Source organism: Akebia trifoliata, chromosome 14, assembly GCF_017979445.1.
Source record: "Akebia trifoliata isolate Shusen 1 chromosome 14, ASM1797944v1, whole genome shotgun sequence".
NCBI lineage: Eukaryota > Viridiplantae > Streptophyta > Magnoliopsida > Ranunculales > Lardizabalaceae > Akebia > Akebia trifoliata.
In genome coordinates this window covers 20791590-20814194 of record NC_141388.1, presented here as the reverse complement: position 1 = coordinate 20814194, position 22605 = coordinate 20791590, and the positions used below count along the sequence as shown (strand labels likewise).

The 22605-nt window shown below is 37.0% G+C and overlaps 1 pseudogene; it reads right to left on the bottom strand.

The window, feature by feature from the left end:
- Positions 1 to 4812: 4812 nt before the first annotated feature.
- Positions 4813 to 22605, bottom strand: part of LOC147386523 (uncharacterized) — a 35520-nt pseudogene continuing 17727 nt past the window's right edge.

Below are 22605 nucleotides of genomic sequence, written 5' to 3'. Positions count from 1 at the left end.
ACTCCTTGATGCTTTTCAAAGCATTCTCACAAGCTTCATCCCATTCAAATGATGTATCTTTCTTCATCAATTGACTAAAGAGATGACAACGCCCAGCTAAGTTTGAGATGAATCTACGAATGTAGGCAAGTCGACTTTGTAAACTTTTGAGTTCATGAATGTTCTTTGGTGTCGACATTTTTTGAATGGCTTCAATCTTATTTTGGTCGATTTCAATACCGCGATGCCGACCACGAATCCCAAAAATTTGTCCGAGGTAACTCCAAAAGCACATTTTAATAGATTCATCTTGAGCTAATACCGTCGCAATCTGTCAAAGGTATCACGTACATGTTGTTAGTGATCTTCCCTTTTCTTGGACTTTACTAATAGGTCGTCAACGTAACATTCGACTTTGTCATGTAGCATGTCATAAAAAATCTTTTGTATAGCTCGCTGGTAAGTGGCACCAGCATTTTTAAGTCCAAAAGGCATAACTTTGTAACAATATATACCTTTTGGGGTAGGAAAGGCTGTAAGCTTCTCGTCTTTTGGCGATATTCGAATTTGATTGTAACCAGAAGATCCATCCATGAAAGACAAAACTTCATGTCCTGTGGTCGCATGCACCATAAGTTCTATGATTGATAGCAGAAAATCATCTTTTGGACATGCATTATTCAGGTCACGAAAATCGGCACATACTCGAATCTGTCCATTCTTCTTTCTTACCAGAATTATGTTGGAAATCCAGGTTGGATACTTTACTTCTCGGATGAAGCTGGCTTTTATCAACTTGTTGACCTCTATCTCAATCTATGATATCAACTCGGGTCGAAAACGATGTTGTGCCTGTTTTATTGGGCGAACTCCATGTTTAACTACAAGCTAATGAACAGCGATCTTCGGGTCAAGTCCTGGCATTTCTTTGTAAGTCCAAGCAAATACGTCTTTAGAAGAGTACTGACGAACGTGGGCCGCGGCTCTTCAATTGTCCTAAGATTTATTTCTTTGAAGTCGTCAACAGTGGCTTGTCTGCCTTCTTAAAAGACCAGTCGAGCATTTTCGAGTTCTTCATCTGACGACGTAGAATCTTCTTCGAGGAATTCCTTAATGGTAATATGATTTACAAAAAACACATCTTCAGAATTGTCTGTTCTAACAGTTGAAGCTCGGCTGTTGCTCGTTTGGTTTGTGGGATGATGGTGCGTCACTTCACAACCAATGCATCTAATATCGAGACCTCTAAAGCTGCTTGTCATTTCATGCGAGATGGAATAGTACTATGCAAGCCACTACTATCTTTATCCTCCACATGTATATTTCTTTGCTTAGGTTGACGTTGCGATTCTCTTTGTATTTTTACTCCAACATTCTGACCAAGTCTAGATAGAGCAGACGCACGAGGTTTATGAATTTGTCATCTAAAGCACTCAATCGGTCAAATACCGACGTGGTGGAGATGTGACCACCAATTCGATCAAAAATTGATGTTCGTGGAACTGGTGTTTCTTTACAGACTCATCGATGACTTCTACTGTAGTATGTTGTGAAGATGCCGTCTTCATCTTAGAAATTTTGATTGAAGCCTCTGGCGTATATCTTAGTCCTGCTCGTGTGAATGAAACTCTTTCTCCAGCTTGAACGAGTTTGACTTGTGTTGCAGTTAAACTATGAATTTGATCAGTTTGTGGTAATTCACCCAACCGCACAGGTTCACCTTTTCCATAATCGGCAATCTTGAATAACTTTAAAGTTTTAAGACCGAAACAACTTTTGGACTCTACTTTTGCAAGGTTGTTTTCATGGTTCTTTACGATTGACGTAGTTGAGACAACATTTTCCACGGGTATCCTTACTATGTAAGATTTTTGGAGAGGTGTAACCGGAAAGGTTAATTCTTCTTTCAACATCTCCAATTCGATTTTAGAGACAGAAGGCTTAGTCTTTGAAGAAATCTCTTCGAAAAGTGATTGTCCCGGCTTCCGTCTCGATTGCGGCATGTAACGAAGCATTGGGGTTGGCAACACAATTGTGGATGACGTGTCCACCATTGATTGACCCACCTTGATCTGTCAAGTTTCTGGTTTTTGTTTCTTACTACGTTCTTTCTGAAGCAGAGGACTAGGAGAAATCTCCTCGGCATCATTCATAGTATGCTTTCCTTTGTCAAATTTTTACTTACTAAAAGGAGGTACAGAAACTGGAAGTGCTTCTTGAATGACGTCCCCTCCAAAATAAAATTTCGCATCTGCAAAATACGTTTCTGCCTTGTCAAACGGTTGATCTTCGGGAGGTACATGTTTCTGCACACCATCTTGGTAATACTTGAAGCATTGATGTAACGTGGATGGTACTACTCCAGTTTCATGTAGCCATGGTCGACCGAGAAACAAGTGATATGAAGTTTTACAATCAATCATATGGAAGAGTGCTATTGACTCCAAATCTACGATAGAAAGCTTGACCCTTATCATACTGATAGCTCTCTGACCACCTAAGTTGAAGCCTTGGATCATCAACTTATTGCGAGCAAGTTGATCCGACGAGATCCGAACTTGTTTCATGGTACGAATTGGCATGATATTGACCGTAGAACCACAATCTAGGATAATTCTTTGAACTTTATTCTCCCTCACATAACCTGTGACGTAAAGTGGCCTATTGTGAGGTCGAGACCGCAATTGGAGATCCTCATCAGTGAAGGTAATTTTGGCCATACACATATTGTCTGGTTGTGGATCTATGTCAGGTTGAACTTTCTGTTTTGAATTAGTTGAGCGTTACTTTGAAGTAAGCTGAACTTTTTGTAATTCACTGGACAAATTCAAGTCGACCTGCGAATCTTCTATTTTCGAGGTGTTATTGTCTTTCTCAAGTCGTTGATCTCCATCATTGGAAGTAGTAGGATGTTCTTTGAACCTATTATCAATATTATCTTTTAGCACTTCCGCTTCTACTTGATGACATGATACTGTGCAGACTTCCTTCAAGAGCTTCTTGGGTAAGAATTCTAGAAGAGTAACCGGCACACGGGGCGGTTGCTGAAGGATGTCTCCAGGGTCTACGGGCGAAACTCGGAAAGCCTTCTTCTTTGTTGCTCTCTTTCGTTTTTTTGACCCTGTATTTGGTTTTGACTATCTTCTTTTTCTTTTTGGCTTCGAAATAGAAGGAGTTGGCACATATGTAGGGCATCTTTTTCGACGGGTGACAACTGTGCACCCTTCGTCATCAACTAAAGCAGACTCTAAGATGTCTGACTTTGAATTTGAAGTCGAATGAGATTGTGATCCTTGTAGAAGTGAAGTGGGAAATGTGATGATTTTTTTTTGTTTTGGCCTTGCCCCCAACGTGGGATGGGCCTTTTCAACATCGGAATGTACGGATATGAGTTGTGATGGTTTAGATAAAACTTTGGTGATCTGAGGAGATGAAGTCTTCGTTGTATACTGACTTGCCAAGAGTATTGGATCAAAAGATCCAAAAGTGACAGAAGTCATGTTGGAAGTAGTAACATTTTCAACACAATCAAGTTCAATTTTCCCTTGACGTGCCAAATCCATAATCTTCTCTTTAAAGACGAAGCATTTTTCAATCGGGTGACTAATTACCCTATGATAACGACAATATTTCGGATCATTGTCGAGACCTGCTTCCTCGGGTCGTTTGGGCACTAGAAGTTCAATGAGCTTTAATTTCAACAGCTCTTCGAACATGCCCAAGACATCAGCATCAGGAAAAGGGTATTCTTTTGCCTTAAGCTCTTTGAGAGTTTTCCAAGCATTTCCTTTTTCTTGTGTTGAATCAGCTCGCGGCTGATCTTCTCTTCTTTTACCTGTGATATTGACTGGTTTGCTAGTGGTAGTAGATAAGACTTCTTTAGTTTTGAAGGACTTGCCATCCTTTTTTTCCTATCTTCGAAGCTCGCTTGGTCGTGGAGTCTGATGCACAACTATACTCTGTTCCATATCGTGGGCTCGAGTAGCTAGCTCTTCGAAAGTATGTGGTTTAATTCCTTTCAAGATGTAAAGGAGTTGCCAATGCATCCCTTGAACACACATCTCGATAGTAGAAGATTGGGGAGTCGATCCATGCAGTTGAGGGAAAGATTTCTCCATCGCTCTATGTACTCGATGACTAGTTCATCATTCCTTTGTTTGACGGCAGCGAGCTCCACCATACTTACTGTTCTTCTAGTGCTGTAGAAGCGGCCGAGGAACACTCTTACAAGTTGATCCCAACTATCTATTGAATTGGGTTCCAAGTCGGTGTACCAATCAAACGCATTACCACAGAGGGAGTGAACAAATTGTTTCACCATGAAGTCACCGAATGTACCGACGTTATTGCAAGTTTTGATGAAATGGGCAATATGTTGCTTTGGGTTGCCTTTTCCCTCGAATTGTTGGAATTTTGGCTGTTGATATCCCACTGGAAGACGTATTTGTTCGATGCGTTTAGTGTAGGGTTTGGAGTAAACCAATGAGGATTGTGGCATGCTTCCATACTGAGCATGAATGGTGTCAGTAATCATTGCTTGTAGCTGTTGAACGGAAAGTGAGGCAACAGACCCCTGTGGTGGGTCTCGCGCAGCTTTACGTGAGCCAGCATAGTCTTCTCGTTCTTCCTCACTCGGAGTCGTATACGCTTCAGGAGTGAATCCTGAAGGATGCGAAGGTCCAGCGCTTGATTCATTCTCCTTGTCTTTATGCTCTAAATGACTAACAAGGGTTGCGATCTGAATGTCTTTGTCTTCCATTGCTTTTGTTAACTTGTTGATGGTGTCTGCCATCTGAGCAACTTGTTCTTCCATCGTTAGCGCTCCAACTGTCATTACTGCTCTGATGGATGTGTGAGTTTGTGACAGAGAAGTGATTGATAAAGATCTAGACTATCCCTCGCTTGACTTCGAATCAGATCTAGAATCTCTGACGAGTCGTCTTTTACCACGTCCGCCCACGATTCCTTCGTAATAAGTGCCATTTTTGTGGCACGTTTCTTGGAGTGATGTTGGAGAGGCTCAACTAACTTGGATCCACCAGCCTTTGTTATTGTTCGTGTCACATGATGAACGCGACTAATAACTTGAGTAGATTCAAGATTTGAAGAAAGGAGTTTCTTACCTTTCTCAGTAGCAGCAGATGCGATAGCGTTGACGTTGCGAGATGCCATCGATGCTTTAGTTGATGTTCTTGCAGTTGACTGAAGGATGAGAGGTTGAAATGGTCCCACCGGGCGTGCCAGAAATTTGTTGACAATAAATTTCAACGGATCTACCTCGAGATTCATGAAATATAATCACAAATGATTTTATTGATTTTTGATGAAAAGTAGATACAGATCTCAGTGCTTCCTCTGATTAACAATCAAGTATAAAAATAGCGATGATGATGTATGTAGCTTTTCTTCTATCCGAGCTTCGCGCTTTATCGGTTTAGAAGGATGCTTTAACGTTGGCTTTGTTTTGTGCTTGATCTTCTGTAAATACATCTGTAGATTTTCTTATCTCCGGATTTTGCGCTTTATCGGCTGAGAAAGTTTTCTTGACTTCCGGAGAAGGGTTTTATGCTTGATCTTCTCTTTAGTTGGAGTCTGGATCTCTGAAGAACCTTACTTTGTCTCTAGAGGAGGGCTTGAGAATTTCTTCTTCTCTAGAGGGAGAGCTTCTATCTTCTGAGATAAAGTGATCCAGATCCCCTCTCATTCTATCTTCTGAGATAAAGTGATCTAGATCCCCTCTCAATGAGAGAGGCTCTTGTATTTATAGACTTAAAGGTAATTTAGCTTTCCAATTATACCCAACATAAAGAGGTTTAATTGATTTGTTTAAAAAGCTAAATTTGTCCAAATCCAATTTTAAGGATTTTATGGATCATTATTAGGCCAAACTTATTTATTTAGGTATAAGACTCAATATTTAATGTGTGGATCACTTGAATTTGTTAGATCATAGGTTTTATCTGCAAAAACCCAAACCCAAATCATATGAGGCCCATCTCGATTAACAGACCCCCAATTTAGATTTGTGGGCCCAATTTTGATTTGGTGGGCCTTTTGTTAACTTAGAAGGTTGCAGGGGCCCGTTTAAATTTTGATGCCTACAGTTGATTTACCACAAAATCGGCATCCACAATTTCAAATGCATAAAAAATCAAAATAGATAAATTTAAAACATTTTAGATGAATAACAAGTCAAATGTTTAAAATTATTCAAATTTAAGATAAGTCATCCTTATACATTAATATCATGCCGATTATAGGCCTATTTTATAACTTCTACTATGGCTTCTCTCTTTTGTTCCATAGCCCTATTTATTTGGCGATATAAATGCACAATTAGATTACTCTGACCAAAAGATGAGTATCCTTCTATAAAATCATTTTGATCATATTGGGCAAATTTCACATCTATTCAGCCTTCTTGAAAGCGCCCTTTATTCGCGGGGTATGCGGATGCGTTTTTGACCTTTGAGGTTTGGGAGTCGCCACCTAGTTATTAGGGTCTAGGAATCGAACTTCGACTTGAAACGGATAAAAAAATAACTAATCTACTAAAAAAAATACTGAGTCCGGGGATCAAATTACGGGATTGGAAGGTGTTAGGCACCAACCCCGCCCGACAAATGCCGATCTCTACTAATTCCCAAATAAAACTACATTGCTAAAAAGACCTAATAATAAAATTAAAAAAAATATTTGCCTTTATGAATGCAACGGTTTTGTTCCCTCAGATCTGATAGAACAGCTCCTCGTACAGTACTCATTGCTTCGTTCTGTCACCAGATTCGCTTCAGACCTCCAAGGCGAAGTACCTCCTTCTTATATCTGAATTTTTTTGAATTGTTTATGGATTTCTAGGTATTTTTGAAGAGTTTTTATATATTTTTTGAGCTAAAGTTGGGGTATGGGTGTTAGGTAAAGAATTAGGGCTTCAAAATTAGGATTTATAGGAGGTTAGGGAAGCTTTTTGACCTACTTTTCTTAGTGTTTATTTTTTGATACGAAAATAGTTTGTAGGGACCCTTATTTATAGATTTTTTTAGGTGCTTTTTAGATAGAGTTAGTGGTTAATTAGAATTATTTCAAATAGAGTTAGTGTTTAATTAGAATTACATTAGATAATTTTATAATTTAATTAGAATTCTATTAGATAGTTTTAGAGTTTAATTTGGTTTCTTTTAGGGTTAGGGTTTGACTTTGGTCTTATTAGATTGATTAGGGTTGATGTCTCAAGACCCAACTATAGTAAGTACATGGGAGAACATGTCAAAATCTTTCTGGCATCAGTATAAATATAGTACCGAGATTGAGACTTCAAGAAGGGATTTGGAGTCAACTAAATAGAAAAACGGGGAAACATTCATTGATTTCATTGGTCACTGGAGGGCTAAGGCTGTCCAAATGTGGGATAGACCCTTAGAGAAGGAATAAGTGGCAATTATCTTAAAAAACCTTACACAAGGATATGCTCAGCACTTGGTTGCTCAATATCTTCCTACCTTCGAATTCCTATTACAAGCCGGAAGCCAACTCGAGGATACGTTTGCCTCTGGGATTCTTTCTAATCCCTCGGATAACAAGTCTAAGAAACCATATGTTCACAAACCTAGTACCAACCATGTTTACATAGCTAACACGTCAGCTACCCTAGCTCAACCCCCAGTCCGGACTAATAACCAAGTTCACCAAAGTCAACCTTGAACTCCGCATCAATTTACCAATCTAAGGATGAGACTCACTGTAGCTCTTCACAAATTGATGAAAAAATGGCTTCTTACCCCTATCCAACCTCGACTTTTACCAAATCCCTTGCTAGCTGAACACAGCTCTAACTTGTTCTGTGAGTTCCATCAAAACTCTGGCCATCACACTAATCGATGTATCACCTTGCGTCATGTCATTCAAAACCTTATTGACAACAAAAAGGTCACAAGCCCTAGCCCAACATCACCAAATGTCACTACTAATCCATTACCTGCCTATCAATCTCCACAAACCCTGAACATGGTTTCCAACACCTAATTACCATTTGACCCTGTATCTCTCATCCATCTCATCAAAGTCAAACCACCCAGTTACCCCATCGTCGGAATAGCTTTCACCGACGAAGTCTTCACCACAAGCTACGAGCCCTTCGATCTAACATCAGATGATACATACTGTCTATCCCCACCTAACTACAGTAGCCTCGCATTCACTAGTTACTTGTTGGCTCAAATGAATCCAAAAAGTCCTGTCTCTTTGATAGATGAAGACCCATACTTGTTGACTAAAGAAGATGAGTCTTTCTCCCTCTCTTACGATGAAGTTAGACATATGACCCGAGGGAGAAGATTCTTTAAGCCACCAGAACTACGTGTTGACAATCCTGCGGTCTTGGTGGGAAAATAAATAGACCTCATTAATGAGAATATCGAAGAAGATGACTCTGTGATCAAGCAATTAAAAAAATCAGGGGTCAATATTTTAGTTTGGGGTTTACTCATGGCTTCAACTGCTCATAGAGAAGTTGTTCTCAAAGCATTAAATACAGTCCAAATTTTACTTGATACTTCTCCAAGTCAGCTGGCTAATATAGTAGGGTCAACTTATGTAGAGAATATTCTACCCTTCTCAGACTCAGATCTCCCAAAGGAAGAAGCAAGCCACACTAAGCCTTTGCACATCACAGTTGATTGTAACGGGATGAGGGTACCTATGATTTTAATTGACAATGGAAGTGTACTTAATGTTTGCCCTTTAAAGACTACTACATGCCTCCGGTTTAACGTTAAAGATCTCAAGCCCACTAATCAAGGTGTTAGAGCCTATGATAACACCAAGAGGGATGTACTGGGAATTTTGCACCTTCGATTGTCCAAAGGCATAGCTGATTTTCTTGTGGAATTTTAAGTTATTGATATTCAGTCCTCTTTCAATTTAATATTAGGGAGACCATGGTTACACTAGATCAATGCCATACCTTCCATGATACACCAGAAAGTTAAATTTATCAAAGATGGACTAGTAATTACCCTTGATGGAGATGTTGAGAATGTGGGGATTATAAACAGAACCGAAGCCAAGAATGAATTGTTACTTGACATTAACCAAAACAACAGGGGGTATAGTTCAATGGATTTGAATTTGAAAAGATATGTCTAGTCCAATGGGATCACTTGATGAAAGAATATTTTCCTATCGAGAATACCTCTAATTGCTACATGGCCAATATGTTCAAAAAAATGAGATTTTTTCCTGGTATGGGCCTAGGTCGCAAGCAACAAGGTATTAAAGAGGCACCAGTGATTAAAGAAGTTATCGGCACATTCAAACTAAAATATAAGCCTATTAAAGAAAATTGGGCTCAATACTGGAAGGTAAAACAGGACAAGGCAAGGGCGCATCATGGATCTGATTAAAATGAAACCTTATAGTAAGACCCTTAATGGCTATTTCGTGAAAGAAAGAGAAGATTTATGTTATTGTGGGTTCCCAGAGCCATTTATGGATCACATCACAGGTACTCGTCTGCCGGATTTTGAAATCTTCTTCGATATGGATTGACCTGAAAAGGAAGCTGAAGACTGGCAACTCAACCTAGACTCCCTCAATATTGATCAGTTGTTCGTTGAAGATCATAGTGTCTTAGTGGTGTCAGTTGGGAAGGGGACTCTAAATCCCCAGTCTATAATCAAACCCGTTGTTGGGTGTCTCTCTAATTATCATGTAATTAGTCCTGTATTACATATCAAGACTGGGTCTGTCAGTCCTATTAGTCCTGTTCAATCTGACGTGTCTGATGAATCCTTTATTTTTGTTGAGTCAAGTAAGTTAGTTGTTTCTGCTGAGTCTATTATTTCTAGTAAGTCAGTTATTCCTGCTGAGTCAAGTGAGTCTGTTAAGTCTGCAATGAGTCCTGTTATCCCGTCTCTTATTAATGAAATGAAAGAAAGTTTTGATTACCCTGAGCACAATAATAATTTAACTAATAATTTAGCTTCGGAGGGAGAGTCTTCTAATGAAGAACTTCCCCCTGAAATAATCAAATTACTTGAACAAGAAAATGAACGTCGGGCTCAACCTCTAATGGCGGAAGTAGAGGTTATAAACCTCAAAACAAAAGAAAGTTATTTTTATTGCTTGAAAATTATTGAAAAATAATATTTTTATTGAATAATAATTTTCACAAATCTGAATATTTTTTTGCAATCATTTTCTTTTTAGAAAAACATATTTTGGTAATTTTTCAAGGTCCATGCAAAAAATAGATTTTTGGTAAAAAAATATTTAAAAAAATTTTCCATGCAAAAATAGATCTTTTGTAAATCATTTTTCCTTCCTTTTTTTTTCTTTCGGAAAGTATTTTCTTTTGGAAAAAATTTTTTCTGGAAAATACTTTCCTTTTGTAAATCATTTTTCTTCTTTGAAAATGCGTTGAAACCAGAATTTAACAAAGAATTTGATTTCCATTTTGATTTAAATGGCCTGGCCCATCATGATTGTTGGACCGAGATGGACTGGGTCATTATGAATTATTGCAAAAAATGGATTCTTTATTGGGTCGGTGCACCCATTTTAACCAGGTAAAAAGAAAACTCTAATCCTTGGGGACAACCATACATTCTGATCTCATCATTCACGTACATTCATCATTCACAAGTTCCCATTCAATAAACAACTAGGAAAGACTCACGATAAGTTCGTGTCGTGACCTACAGGAGAGGTTTCTAGACTCTAAGCTTACTACGTGCAATGCATTTTTATCGGGCCACCCTTTTCCTAAGTACACTTATATACCTCTCGAGCGTACTCAATCAGACGGTACGTGGTGACTTGGTTTGATATATCGTATAGGTGATAATCTAAAACTTCAACTCACTTCTCTGAAGTCAAAAGCAGCCAGTTTAATCCCCAGATCGGAGGTGATGCACAATGCTTGAGTAAAGGCACTCTTAATCACCTATTTTCTAGAATAGACGTAATTTATCCTCCTTGTACCGTAGTACATCAGAGCAGGATCTCGCTTAGGCACTGGTTTTAACTAAGAAGTGCAACTAATGTACTTGGATCATCTTTGATATACTTATGGGTACGAGTCAAGAGTTGTAGCTTTCATAAATGGTTTGGCATCCTACGAGGGGACCGACCACGTACTAGTACTATGTTGGCAATCGGGACATGTGACTGTGTGGCACACAATAGGTCAAAGGCTCAGGTCGCTCCAGCCTGGGTGCATTGATATACCTTTTAGAGTCACCTGATGAGATGATAATGATATCCCAGTTTGATATACCTTAAGGTACGTGACTAGAGTTGTTGTTTTCATGAATGACGTCGCATCTTCGAAGAAATAGGGTAGGGTGTATATCCTATTGTCACGTTGGCTATATGGGACGTGCAAGCGTGTAAAGCAGTAAACATGCTAGTGGTGTGTGCAAAATAGGGTAGGGTGTACCTGGGGTCTTTTCCAAACAAATGGGCCCATGTGTACAAGTAAAGGTATTAAATCATACAAGTAAAATGTATACATTGATCGAGAAAAATTAAAAACATATCTATATGGTTCAATGCACATTTCATGTATATATCAATGACAAATCAATCAATGAATATGGCATGAAACAATTCATCAGATCCAAACATTGCAATAAGCATAATTTCTATAATTTTATGGTCCAATCAATGTTCACTTTTGGGTGATCCAAGATTCCAATTGATGTTACATTGATGATAGAATGATAATTGTTGAGATGAGGAGCGATAAACCTTTTCTTTTTAATTATAAAAAAAAGCTAGAAACACATCCCAAAAGAAAATCAAAGAGAAATATCCTAATACCAAATGAGCTCGCTCTCACAAAATAAATCAAGAACATTAACTGTGCTAACATTAGATAAATTCAAATTTTTTGTGAATTAAAAAAATACAATCCGAACTTGCATCAATGATATCTAAGGCTCTCGATAACGAAATTGAGTGAATTCAGGTTCTAAATTAATCTACTCGATGAAATCTATATTTTATTAATAGGTGCCCAAACTTAATTCTTACTAGAATGTTCTGTAAAAACGTTTTAACATTGTTATCCCAACCTTCATCATTGCATACTTTTCATATGTCAATTTAAATCTTTCATTATTTAGGGGTAATCAAAAAGTGACCCTTAATTGGACAAAAATACAATACCCAAAATCATCCACAATCAAGCCACAAAACTAAATAAATAAATAAAATAAATCGAACTAAATAATAGAAAAAACTAGGTCATCCTGACAATGCTCCCATACTTTGGGTTTTTCAAGTCTGATCCACAATAGTCTCCAGTGGAGTCGCCACTGAAAGTGCCCTCGATCCGCGGGGTGTGCGGATCTGCTTTTAACTTTGAGATTTGGGAGTTGCCACCTAGTTATTACAGTCTAGGAATCGAACATTGACTCGAAACGGATAAACAAACAACTAATCTACTAAAAAATACTGAGTCCAGGGATCACATTATAGGGTTGGAAGGTGTTAGATACCAACCCCGCCTGGCAAACGCCGGTTTCTACTAATTTTCAAAAATGATTACATTGCTAAAAAGATTAATAATAATAATAAAAAATAAAAATATTTACCTTTACAACGCAACGGTTTTGTTCTCTCAGATCTGATAGAACAGCTCATCGTATAGTACTCCTCGCCTTGTTCTATCACCGGATTCGCTTCAGACCTCCAAGATGAAGTACCTCCTTCTTAGATCTGAATATAACTGATTTTATTTATAGATTTCTTGGTGTTTTTGAGGGATTTCTAAGTATTTTTTGAGCTAAAGTTAGGGTATGGATGTTAGATAAGGAATTAATGCTTCAAAATTAGTGTTTATGGGAGGCTAGGGAAGCTTTTTGACTTTCTTTTCATAGGATTTATTTTTTGATACGAAAATAGGTTGTAGGGACCCTTATTTATAGATTTTTTAAAGTGCTTTTTGATGAGACTATCATTGTTCTTCTCATTGGAGTTAATAATAATCTTACTTTTATCTTACTTGTGGGGCAAGTAGGGGTTCGAACCCAAGAGAAAGGAGGAGTAGCGTTAAGCTAAGAGGATAAAATTCAAATTAACTAAAACGAATTAAAACTATTTTTCTTTGTATTTTTGAACTTATAAGAAGATGTAAAATTGTTAAAAAAAATAAACTAAAGTAAATGAAATTAAAAGAAAGTAAACTTATAAAATTAAAGCACCATTGGAGGTGGATCTACCTAGAACATGTAGATAAGCAATTCCTAGTTTCTAACCTTTTTATAACTCAATCGTAAGGATTTGGTGTTAGCTCCTTATATCGAAAAGTTTACAAATAAAATGAAATGAGGGAACATAAATAAAGTAGAATTCTTTGAAAACTTCCTACTACCAATTATCTAGTTTAAGCATACTTTATCTTGATCTAATCTAAGCATAAAGTATCTATATTAAGAATAAAATGTGCAAGAAACTTAAAGAGAACTAATAAGCATTTTAAATAAAAGAAAGACATGAAATTAGAAATAACACAAGAACTTGCTCTAGGCTTTTCCACTCTCCAATGGAGAGGAACTTAGCCTAATGTCATTGCAAGAAAGGGAAGATAAGAGATGAAAGAATTTTTCTTCATTTAATGGAGAAACTTACAACTTCTTCTTCTTCTACTTCTTACAAGACTATTTAGCTAAAAGAAAATAACTAGAAAATGAAAATACAAAAATAAGATAATAGGCTAAGAGCCTTATATTAAAGGAGTCTTGGATAAGAGAACCAAGATGGGACCCTTTCTATAGAGATGGAGGCTCTATTTATAGAGAAAAATGTGTGTAGAAGAGTCTAAAAGTAGCCTCCACTTTTCTTTTCACAAAAAGACAAAAGAGGAGAATATGAGTTAAGGATTAGGGCATTCCAAAGGATTAGGACATTCCAAAGTGGGCCCAAATGCTTTTGTCTTGAGATTTTGATTCCTAAATATTGATTTCCTACAGAAGAAACACACGTAATTATATTTATCTAGTAAATGAATTTATTTATATATAATTAAAACTAATTAACATGCAACATCGTGTTTTGAGGCTTATCATGATTATTATCTTAATATAGAGAAATAGGTACAAAAATCAAGATAAATATCCGAAAAATGTGCATATAATGAGTGTTTGGAGACACTCATCACACCCCCAAACTTACATTTTTCAAGTCCTTAGAAAATAAAATTGCCACTTTCCCAAGCACCTCGATTGCATTTAGCGAATGCAACAAGCACTTGAACAGCTAAGTTACCCCTAGTGGACGAGTTTGACTCGTGAGGGTTTGCAGAAAATATACCTACAAAATTTGAAAACAACTTTGAAGTAGAAATAGTTAAAATCAAAACTTATATTGAAAAGCACAAGTCTTTTTTTTTTGTTTTGTCAATCAATTGGAAGTACTGCTTGGTATAGAGTCCCAACCCTTATTTCTCTATGACAAAACTTAGACTTAAATTGACCTTTGAGCGATAGTGGTTCTAACTCAGAAATTTAAGAGATTCGATTTCCTAGAATGAGTTTCAATCTTCTAACTACTCAAGAATAGCTGGAGTAACTTAGGGTTTAATTCTAAACTTAGCATCCTGTCTGGGGTAGTGAGAAGTGTGGATATTCACTTTAATACCTCTAAGGGGCTTTATCTGTGATATTCCAGTATACTCACATTTTTACACTTGATGGATTTCACCCTACTAAAACTATACATAAATTTTGGTTATTTGATTTTTATTTTTTATTACTTCTTCACTCTTTTTTTTTTAAAAAGTAGACAGCCATTTTCAAGGTATCCAGTCTAATTCAATGGTTGCTGTATAAGGTGTATACAACCCAGTTCTATTTTTCTTCTAATTAGCCAACCAATTGAAAAAGGAAGTCAAAGTTCATCAAACCCAATTTTTCCTTAAACTCTAGGTAAAAAGAAGGTAACAAGCTTTCTTAATACAATCTATACTCTTGGTAACCTTATTAGAAGTGACTATAAACCAAAAGATAACTTTGCTCTAACTTTTACCTAAGAGAAATACAAATGGGGACTCCAGATTCATAGCTTCCAATGAAAGACTGATTAAATATTTTTAACCAAGTGCTTAAAGATACAAACTACGATTTTGAGCAAAATACAACAAAGTCACCAACTAATTTTTTTTTTTTTTTTGAAATGAAAGAAGAAAATAATAAGTGGAAATCCAACCCATACACCCCCAAACTTAAACATATATTGTCCTCAATATTTCAACATATACATGCAAAGGTAAAATTGAAATTGACAAAATGAAATGACGTGGGTTAGATAGCACCTGAGAAAGACCTTACAGTCATGTTGATATTTAACACAATGTCCCCTGAAACGTGTGGGTTGCCTCCCAGAAGCGCTAAGTTTAACGTCTTTAGCCAGACGAAAATAAAGTTAATTTTGATAGACGGAGTCATCGAGGAGAATAACTTCCTCATGCGGAACATACTCGAGAAAAAGTTTAAGACGTTGGGCATTCACTTTGAAAGTGTATCCATCCTTAGGATTAAGGACTTCAACAACACCATGGGGGTAGACTGTTTGGATAAATATGGGCCAGTCCATCGAGACTTAAGTTTTCTTAGAAAAAAGTTGAGTCTATTATCATACAACAAAACTCTTTGATTAGAAATGAAATTTCTCCTAAGAATGTGCCTATCGTGAAAGAATTTGATACGTTCTTTGTACCTTTTGACACAATTATACGAGTCATTTATAATCTCTTCTAACTCGTCTAGTTGTAACTTTCACTTCTCACCGATTTTATCAAAATCAAAGTTGAGGCACTTGATCGCCCAATATGCACGATGCTCGAGTTCTACAGGGAGATGACAGGCCTTACCAAAAATTAACTGGTAAGGAGACATCTCTATGGGTGTCTTGAATGCAGTCCTATAGGTCCAGAGTGAATCACTCAATCTCAAAGACCAATCTTTCCTTGAAGGATTGACTATTTTTCTAAGATAGTCTTTATTTCCCTCTTAGAAATCTCCACTTGCCCACTTGTTTGTGGGTGGTAAGGTGTGGCAACCTTATGCGTTATGAGGTATTTTTTCATCAACGCAGCAAAAATCTTGTTGTAAAAATGCGAGCCACCATCACTTATGATAGCTCGCGGAGTATCGAATCTTGAAAAAATCGTTTCCTTAATGAATTTTATCATAACCTTGTGATCATTAGTTCTACATGCCACAGCTTCGACTCATTTTGACACATAATCAACGGTAATTAGGATATATTGGTAATCCTGGGAGATAGGAAATGGTCTCATGAAGTCTATACCCCATACGTCAAAAATTTCGATAATCAGGATAGGATTTTGAGGCATTTCTTTTTTCTTAGAGATTTTTCCTAATCTCTGACATCTACAACAAGATTTGCTAAACTCGTGGGCATCACGAAAAATATTAGGCCAGAAAAAACCGCATTGTATGATTTTCATAGCGGTCTTCTTACCACTAAAGTGCCTTCCGCAGGCATGATTATGGCAAAACTCTAGGATATTGACTTGCTCACAGGTTGGAATACAACATCTAATGATCTGATCGGGACAATACTTTAATAAGTATGGCTCATCCTAAAAATACCATTTTATTTTTTACAGAAGACGGAGTTTCTCTTCACTAGTCATTTTGACTGGGAATTGACCTGTATAGGTAGTTGAAATGTCCGCATACCATGGAGGTTTGGCTTGAGAGATTTCCATAAGTTGTTCATCGGAAAATGATTCAGAGATGGGTAAGGACTCCTCGGATGGCTTGTTAACTATCCTAGACAAGTGATCAGCTACGACATTTTTTGCTCATTTTTTGTTTCGAATCTCGAAATCAAACTCTTGTAGAAGTAGAATCCAACGGATTAACTTTGCTTTAGCATCTTTCTTTGATAGAAGGTACTTCAATGTTGCGTGGTCTGTGTAGATCACAATTTTAGATCCTATGACGTAGGGGCGGAATTTTTCAACTGCATAGACCACTGCTAGCATTTTCTTTTCTGTTGTAGAGTAGTTAAGCTGAGCATCGTTAAGGGTTTTACTAGCATATTGGATAACATGAGGTTATTTTTCGTTTCGTTGACCCAAACAACGCCTATTGCATAATCTGAAGCGTCGCACATAACTTCGAATGGAATACTCCAGTTTGGAGGTTGAATAATGGGTGCCGAGGTTAACTCGAATTTGAGCTTGTTGAACGCAGAGAGACATGACTCTGAAAAGTTGAAAGGAACATCCTTTCCCAATAGTTCACATAAAGGCTTCGAGATTTTTTCAAAATCTTTAATGAATCTACGATAGAAACCTGCATGGCCTAGGAATGACCTAATTTCTTTGACCGTTCTAGGAGGTGGTAATTTTTCGATTAGACCTACCTTCGCCTTATCTACCTCAATCCCCTTAGTAGAAGCAATGTGCCCTAGCACAATCCCCGATGTTACCATGAAATGACATTTTTCCCAATTGAGAACTAGATTGACCTCCTTGCAACGTACAAGGACCAAAGTCAAGTGATGGAGACATTCCTCAAAACTTGGTCCGAAAACTAAAAAATCGTCCATGAACACTTCAAGATATCTTTTTAGCATGTCGAAAAATATACTTATCATACACAGTTAAAAAGTAGCATGTGCATTGCACAATCCAAAAGGCATGCGACGATACGCAAAGGTTCCAAAGGGGCAAGTAAAAGTTATTTTCTCTTGATCGATTAGAGCAACATGTATCTGGTTGTACCCGGAATAACCATCTAAGAAGCAATAGTAAGAATGTCCTGCTAGACGCTCTAATATTTGATCAATGAAAAGTAAGAGGAAATTATCCTTAAGGGTCATCGAGTTGAGTTTTCTATAATCGATACACACTCTCCATCCATTTTGGACTCGAGTGGAGATTAATTAGTTGTCTTGGTTCACTAGCACAGTGATACCAGATTTCTTAGGAACTACTTGTATAGGACTCACCCAACGACTGTCAGAGATAGGATAGATAATACCCGCAACTACCAATTTCATCACTTCCATCCGAACCATGTTTTTTATGACAGGATTTAGCCATCTCTAAGGTTCTAAGGAAAGCTTAGTAAAATCCTCTAAACGAATATGGTGCATCACCACAGATGGACTAATTCCCTTGATGTCAGCTATGCTCTAACCAATAGCTTCTTGATGTTCTCGTAATACTACTAACAACTGTCCCTCTTGAACTTCATTGAGGTGAGAGGAAATGATCACGGGCAAGGTTTGATTCTTGCTAAGAAATGCATATCTCAAGGTCTCTAGAAGCGATTTGAGTTCTAATTTTGAAGGCTCGACATGAGAAGGAACAAGATTGGATGTGCGCATAGGAAGACTTTCAGCTTTTGCGTGCCACTTCACAGAATCTAAGAGTGCAACGGATTCAAACAAAGCATTGACTTCGTTTATAGACTCTTCTACGTCCAAGTCAATGCCAAAGTGATTCAAACATTTTGTTAAGTGATCAGAGTACCCTAACTCTTGATACATTTGATTGACTAGCGTATCTATCATGTTCACTTCCTCGTACCATCATCTACATCAATTCCTTGGAAATTGTGGAAGACGTTCAATTTCAACTTCATATCCCCAAATGTTAAAGTCATAATCGCATTTCTACAACGAATGACTGCATTAGACGTGGCTAAGAATGAACGTCCTAAGATGATAGGAATATAACTATTCGAATTGATGATTGGCTCCGTGTCTAAGACAATAAAGTCAACAAGCAAATAGAAATCTTCGAATATGGTAAAAGGTTCATACTGGCCCCTAAGTCTAAGAGATATTTTTCGACCACTTGATTTTCAATATGAATGAAAATTATCGAACATCCAAGATCCTTAAATTTTGGTGCAATAATTTGTTAGATGAGCGACGAAGCTTGGGCTGCCATGATGGCTTTCCGAGGAAATAGTATTTTCCTTTTAGCTGTGGTCAAATCCTTTAGGAATTTCGCATAAGAAGGTATCTGCTTAATGACATCTAGGAATGGGATATTGATATGCACATTTTGGAAGATTTCTAAGACACCCTCAAATTGCTTACCTTTTTTAAAATTTCTAAGGCGATGGGAAAATGGAGCTTTTGAAATTGGCAAAATGATGGGAGGATTCTCCAAATCTTTCTCCTTCTCTTTTGGAGACTCTGTGACTTCTTTTTGAACTTTGTCCTCCTCTAAGACGTTTTCTCCCTTATCAATAGGTTGGACCTTTTTGTCCACCTTCTTTCCCGAATGCAAAGTGTGTATAGCCTGGACTGAGTCTTGTAGAGTTCCAGAATGACTTCCTACTTCGTATTGACCTTTCAATCTGTTTGAAATCAAAGGTTGACCTCTAGGGTTAAGGATAGTCTGACTAGAAAATTGACCTTTCTATCTCCCACTTAAAGAGAGACTTAACTGCCCCAACTGAACTTCTATCTTAACTATGGATTACGCAGTGACCTGGTTAATGTGAGTTTAATTTTGATGGGTTTGTTATTGAGTTTGGATGAACTGTTGTTGCTGCGTCATCGACTCGGCAATCATAGATTCTAAGGACGGTTGTTGTTGGGCAGGCTGATGGTAATTGGTCATAGGATATGGTATGATGGCTCTATAATCTGTAGATTGTTAGGGTTGATAAGGAACTTGAGGAACAATGGCTTGATTTGTGAAAGAATCAGATTACCTAGGAAAACTCTTATTGTAACCCGACGGACCACTAGATTGAATATATTCGCTCTAGCTGTATGAGAAATTAGGATGGAACCTGTTATCTAGGTGATGCGTTTGGCTAAAAGAGTTCGGAGTTGGCTTCATAAAAGTACTATAATTTTGAGCACTCTCGGCTAACTCTACGAGGTAATCGTACGCTTGGTTGGGAGTCTGATTCATGAATTGACCCTTATGCATTGACTCGACTAAGGTACGTTGATTCATTTTTAATCCTCTATAAAAACTTTGCACGAACTGTGTTTTGTCAATGTTATGGTGTGGGTATTTGACCAATAAATCATTGAATCTTTCTCAAGTTTGGAAAAATTCATTATCAAGATAGGCTCTAAAATTTTTAATGGAGTCTTTCATTTTCTCAGTTTTGGCCACAGGGTAGAATTTGACCTTAAATTTCTTGGATAGAACATCCTAGGTAGATATGGAATTGGGTGTTAGGGAATTCAACCACGCAGCTGCGTGGTCTTCCAGGGATAACGGGTACAGAATAAGTTTGATACTCTCCTCATCTAAATTCTGATTTTTAAAAGTTTGACATATAGTCAAGAATCGATTAAGGTGGGTGTAAGGTTGTTTACACTTTAAACCGTGGAACTTAGGGAGCATATTGATGGTGGCAGCTCTAATTTTCAATCTGAAGTGCATTGTTCAATAGTAAAATAATGCATGTAGGAGGAGATGTGGAAGTTGGGGCGAAGAGCTCATTGAGAGTTCGCTCTCGATCGTCCATCATAACTACTGATGGTGTTTTGCGTATCCTACTAATGATACATTCGATCTCAGGATCAAAAGGTTCTAACACGTTGTTCTGTGAACGTCTACCAAGCATGCAAATTACACAGTCGATCAAACAATCACAAAAAGAAAAGACTGGACCTAGATAGGTTGCCTAAAGCTAGACAGTTCCAAACTGGGTAGAAATAGCGCAACTAGCCTTCCAACTCGGTTCTATGAAGTCAAGTTTGAATCATTCGGATCTCCAAATCGGAGGTGGCATACAATGCATAAGTAAGAGCACTCTTAAATCACCTTCCTTTCTTGAATAGACTGAGTCTATCCCTTCAAAGGGCAAGATCTTACTAGATACAAAAGATTACCAAGAAGCGCAATTGGCACAACTTGAAGCGAAAATTTCTCCTATTTAGCTTGTGGGCTCTGTAGTCAAGTCTAATTGATTTTAATTAATTTGATTGGATGACTAGTGAGTTGATAATCCTAATTAGAGTAAGGAATTGGTAATGACTTTCAATCCTTATCTTATCATGCCATCCCTAGGAGAGGGGTGCTCTTTACTACTTAATTAACTATTCCAAGTGTGTGTAAATTGGAAAAATAACATACAAAGACAAGGAGTAACCCACTAGTAAAGAGATGCGTGGGTGTTTCGGGATTACCTCCCGTGCTAGACAGGGTGAAGATGGTTTGAATCGACTTAGGCCACCAACTCCAATTTTGATGTGCGAACCTAAGGAGCCGTGACGGTATTATCCACCCGTCGTCCTTCCTTAGTCTATTACAATCCAAGCCTTCTTGAATAATTAAAAAAATTACTAAAGATTAAAGGAAATTGAAAGAAAGAAGAAAAAAAATGTTCACCTACAAGAAGTAAAACAGAAATGTTAGCAGAAATGATAGTAAATGGACTCAAAAACAGAATCTGACTTACCACAATCTTGCTAACTATGTCACATTTTATAGAAAATTTCTTTCTACCCAAAATTGATATACTATAATAGATAATCGGAGATCGGAATAGAAAGTTATAGACAGTTTAAGTTATGCTGTTTAGGGTGAAAAAGAAAACGGGAATGACTTTTTTTTTCAATGTTTTTTCTTCTTTCTTCTCTCCTAAAATCTCAAGAACACTTTAACTTATAGAAAGAAATCAAAAGAAAAAAATAAAATAAAATAAAATAAAAATGAAAGAAATGAATTTTAAATCAAAATTTACCACTAATACCTTTACTTTTCCCCGACAGCGGTGCCAAAATTCTGATGAGACTATCGTTGTTTTTCTCACCGGAGTTAATAATAATCTTATTTTTATCTTACTTGTGGGGCAAATAGGGGATCGAACCCAAGACAAAAGAGGAGTAGAGTTAAGCTAAGAGGATAAAATTCAAATTAATTAAAAGGAATTAAAAATGTTTTTCTTTGTATTTTTGAACTTATAAGAAGATGTAAAATTGCTAGAAAATGAACTAAAGTAAATGAAATTAAAAACAAGTAAACTTATAAAAGTAAAGCACCATTGAAGGTGGATCTACCTAGAACATGTTGATGAGTAATTCCTAGTTTCTAGTCTTTTTATAACTCAATCATAAGGGCTTGGTGTTAGCTCCTTAGATAGGAAAGTTTTACAAATAAAATGAAATGAGGAATATAAACAAAGTAGAATTCTTTGAAAACTTCCTACTACCAATTATCTAGTTTAAGTATACTTTATCTTGATCTAATCTAAGCATAAAGTATCTATATTAAGAATAAAATGTGCAAGAAACTTAAAGAGAACTCATAAGCATTTTAAATAAAAGAAAGGCATGAAATTAGAAATAACACAAGAACTTGCTCTAGGCTTCTTCACTCTCCAATGGAGAGGAACTTAGCCTAATGTCATTGCAAGAGAGGGAAGATAAGAGATGAACGAACTTTTCTTCATTTCATGGAGAAACTTACAACTTCTTCTTCTTCTACTTCTTACAAGACTATTTAGCTAAAAGAAAATAACTAGAAAATGAAAATACAAAAATAAGAGAATAGACTAAGAGCCTTAGATTAAAGGAGTCTTGGATAAGAGAACCAAGATGAGACCCTTTCTCTAGAGATGGAGGCTCTATTTATAGAGAAAAATGTGTGTAGAAGAGTCTAAAAGT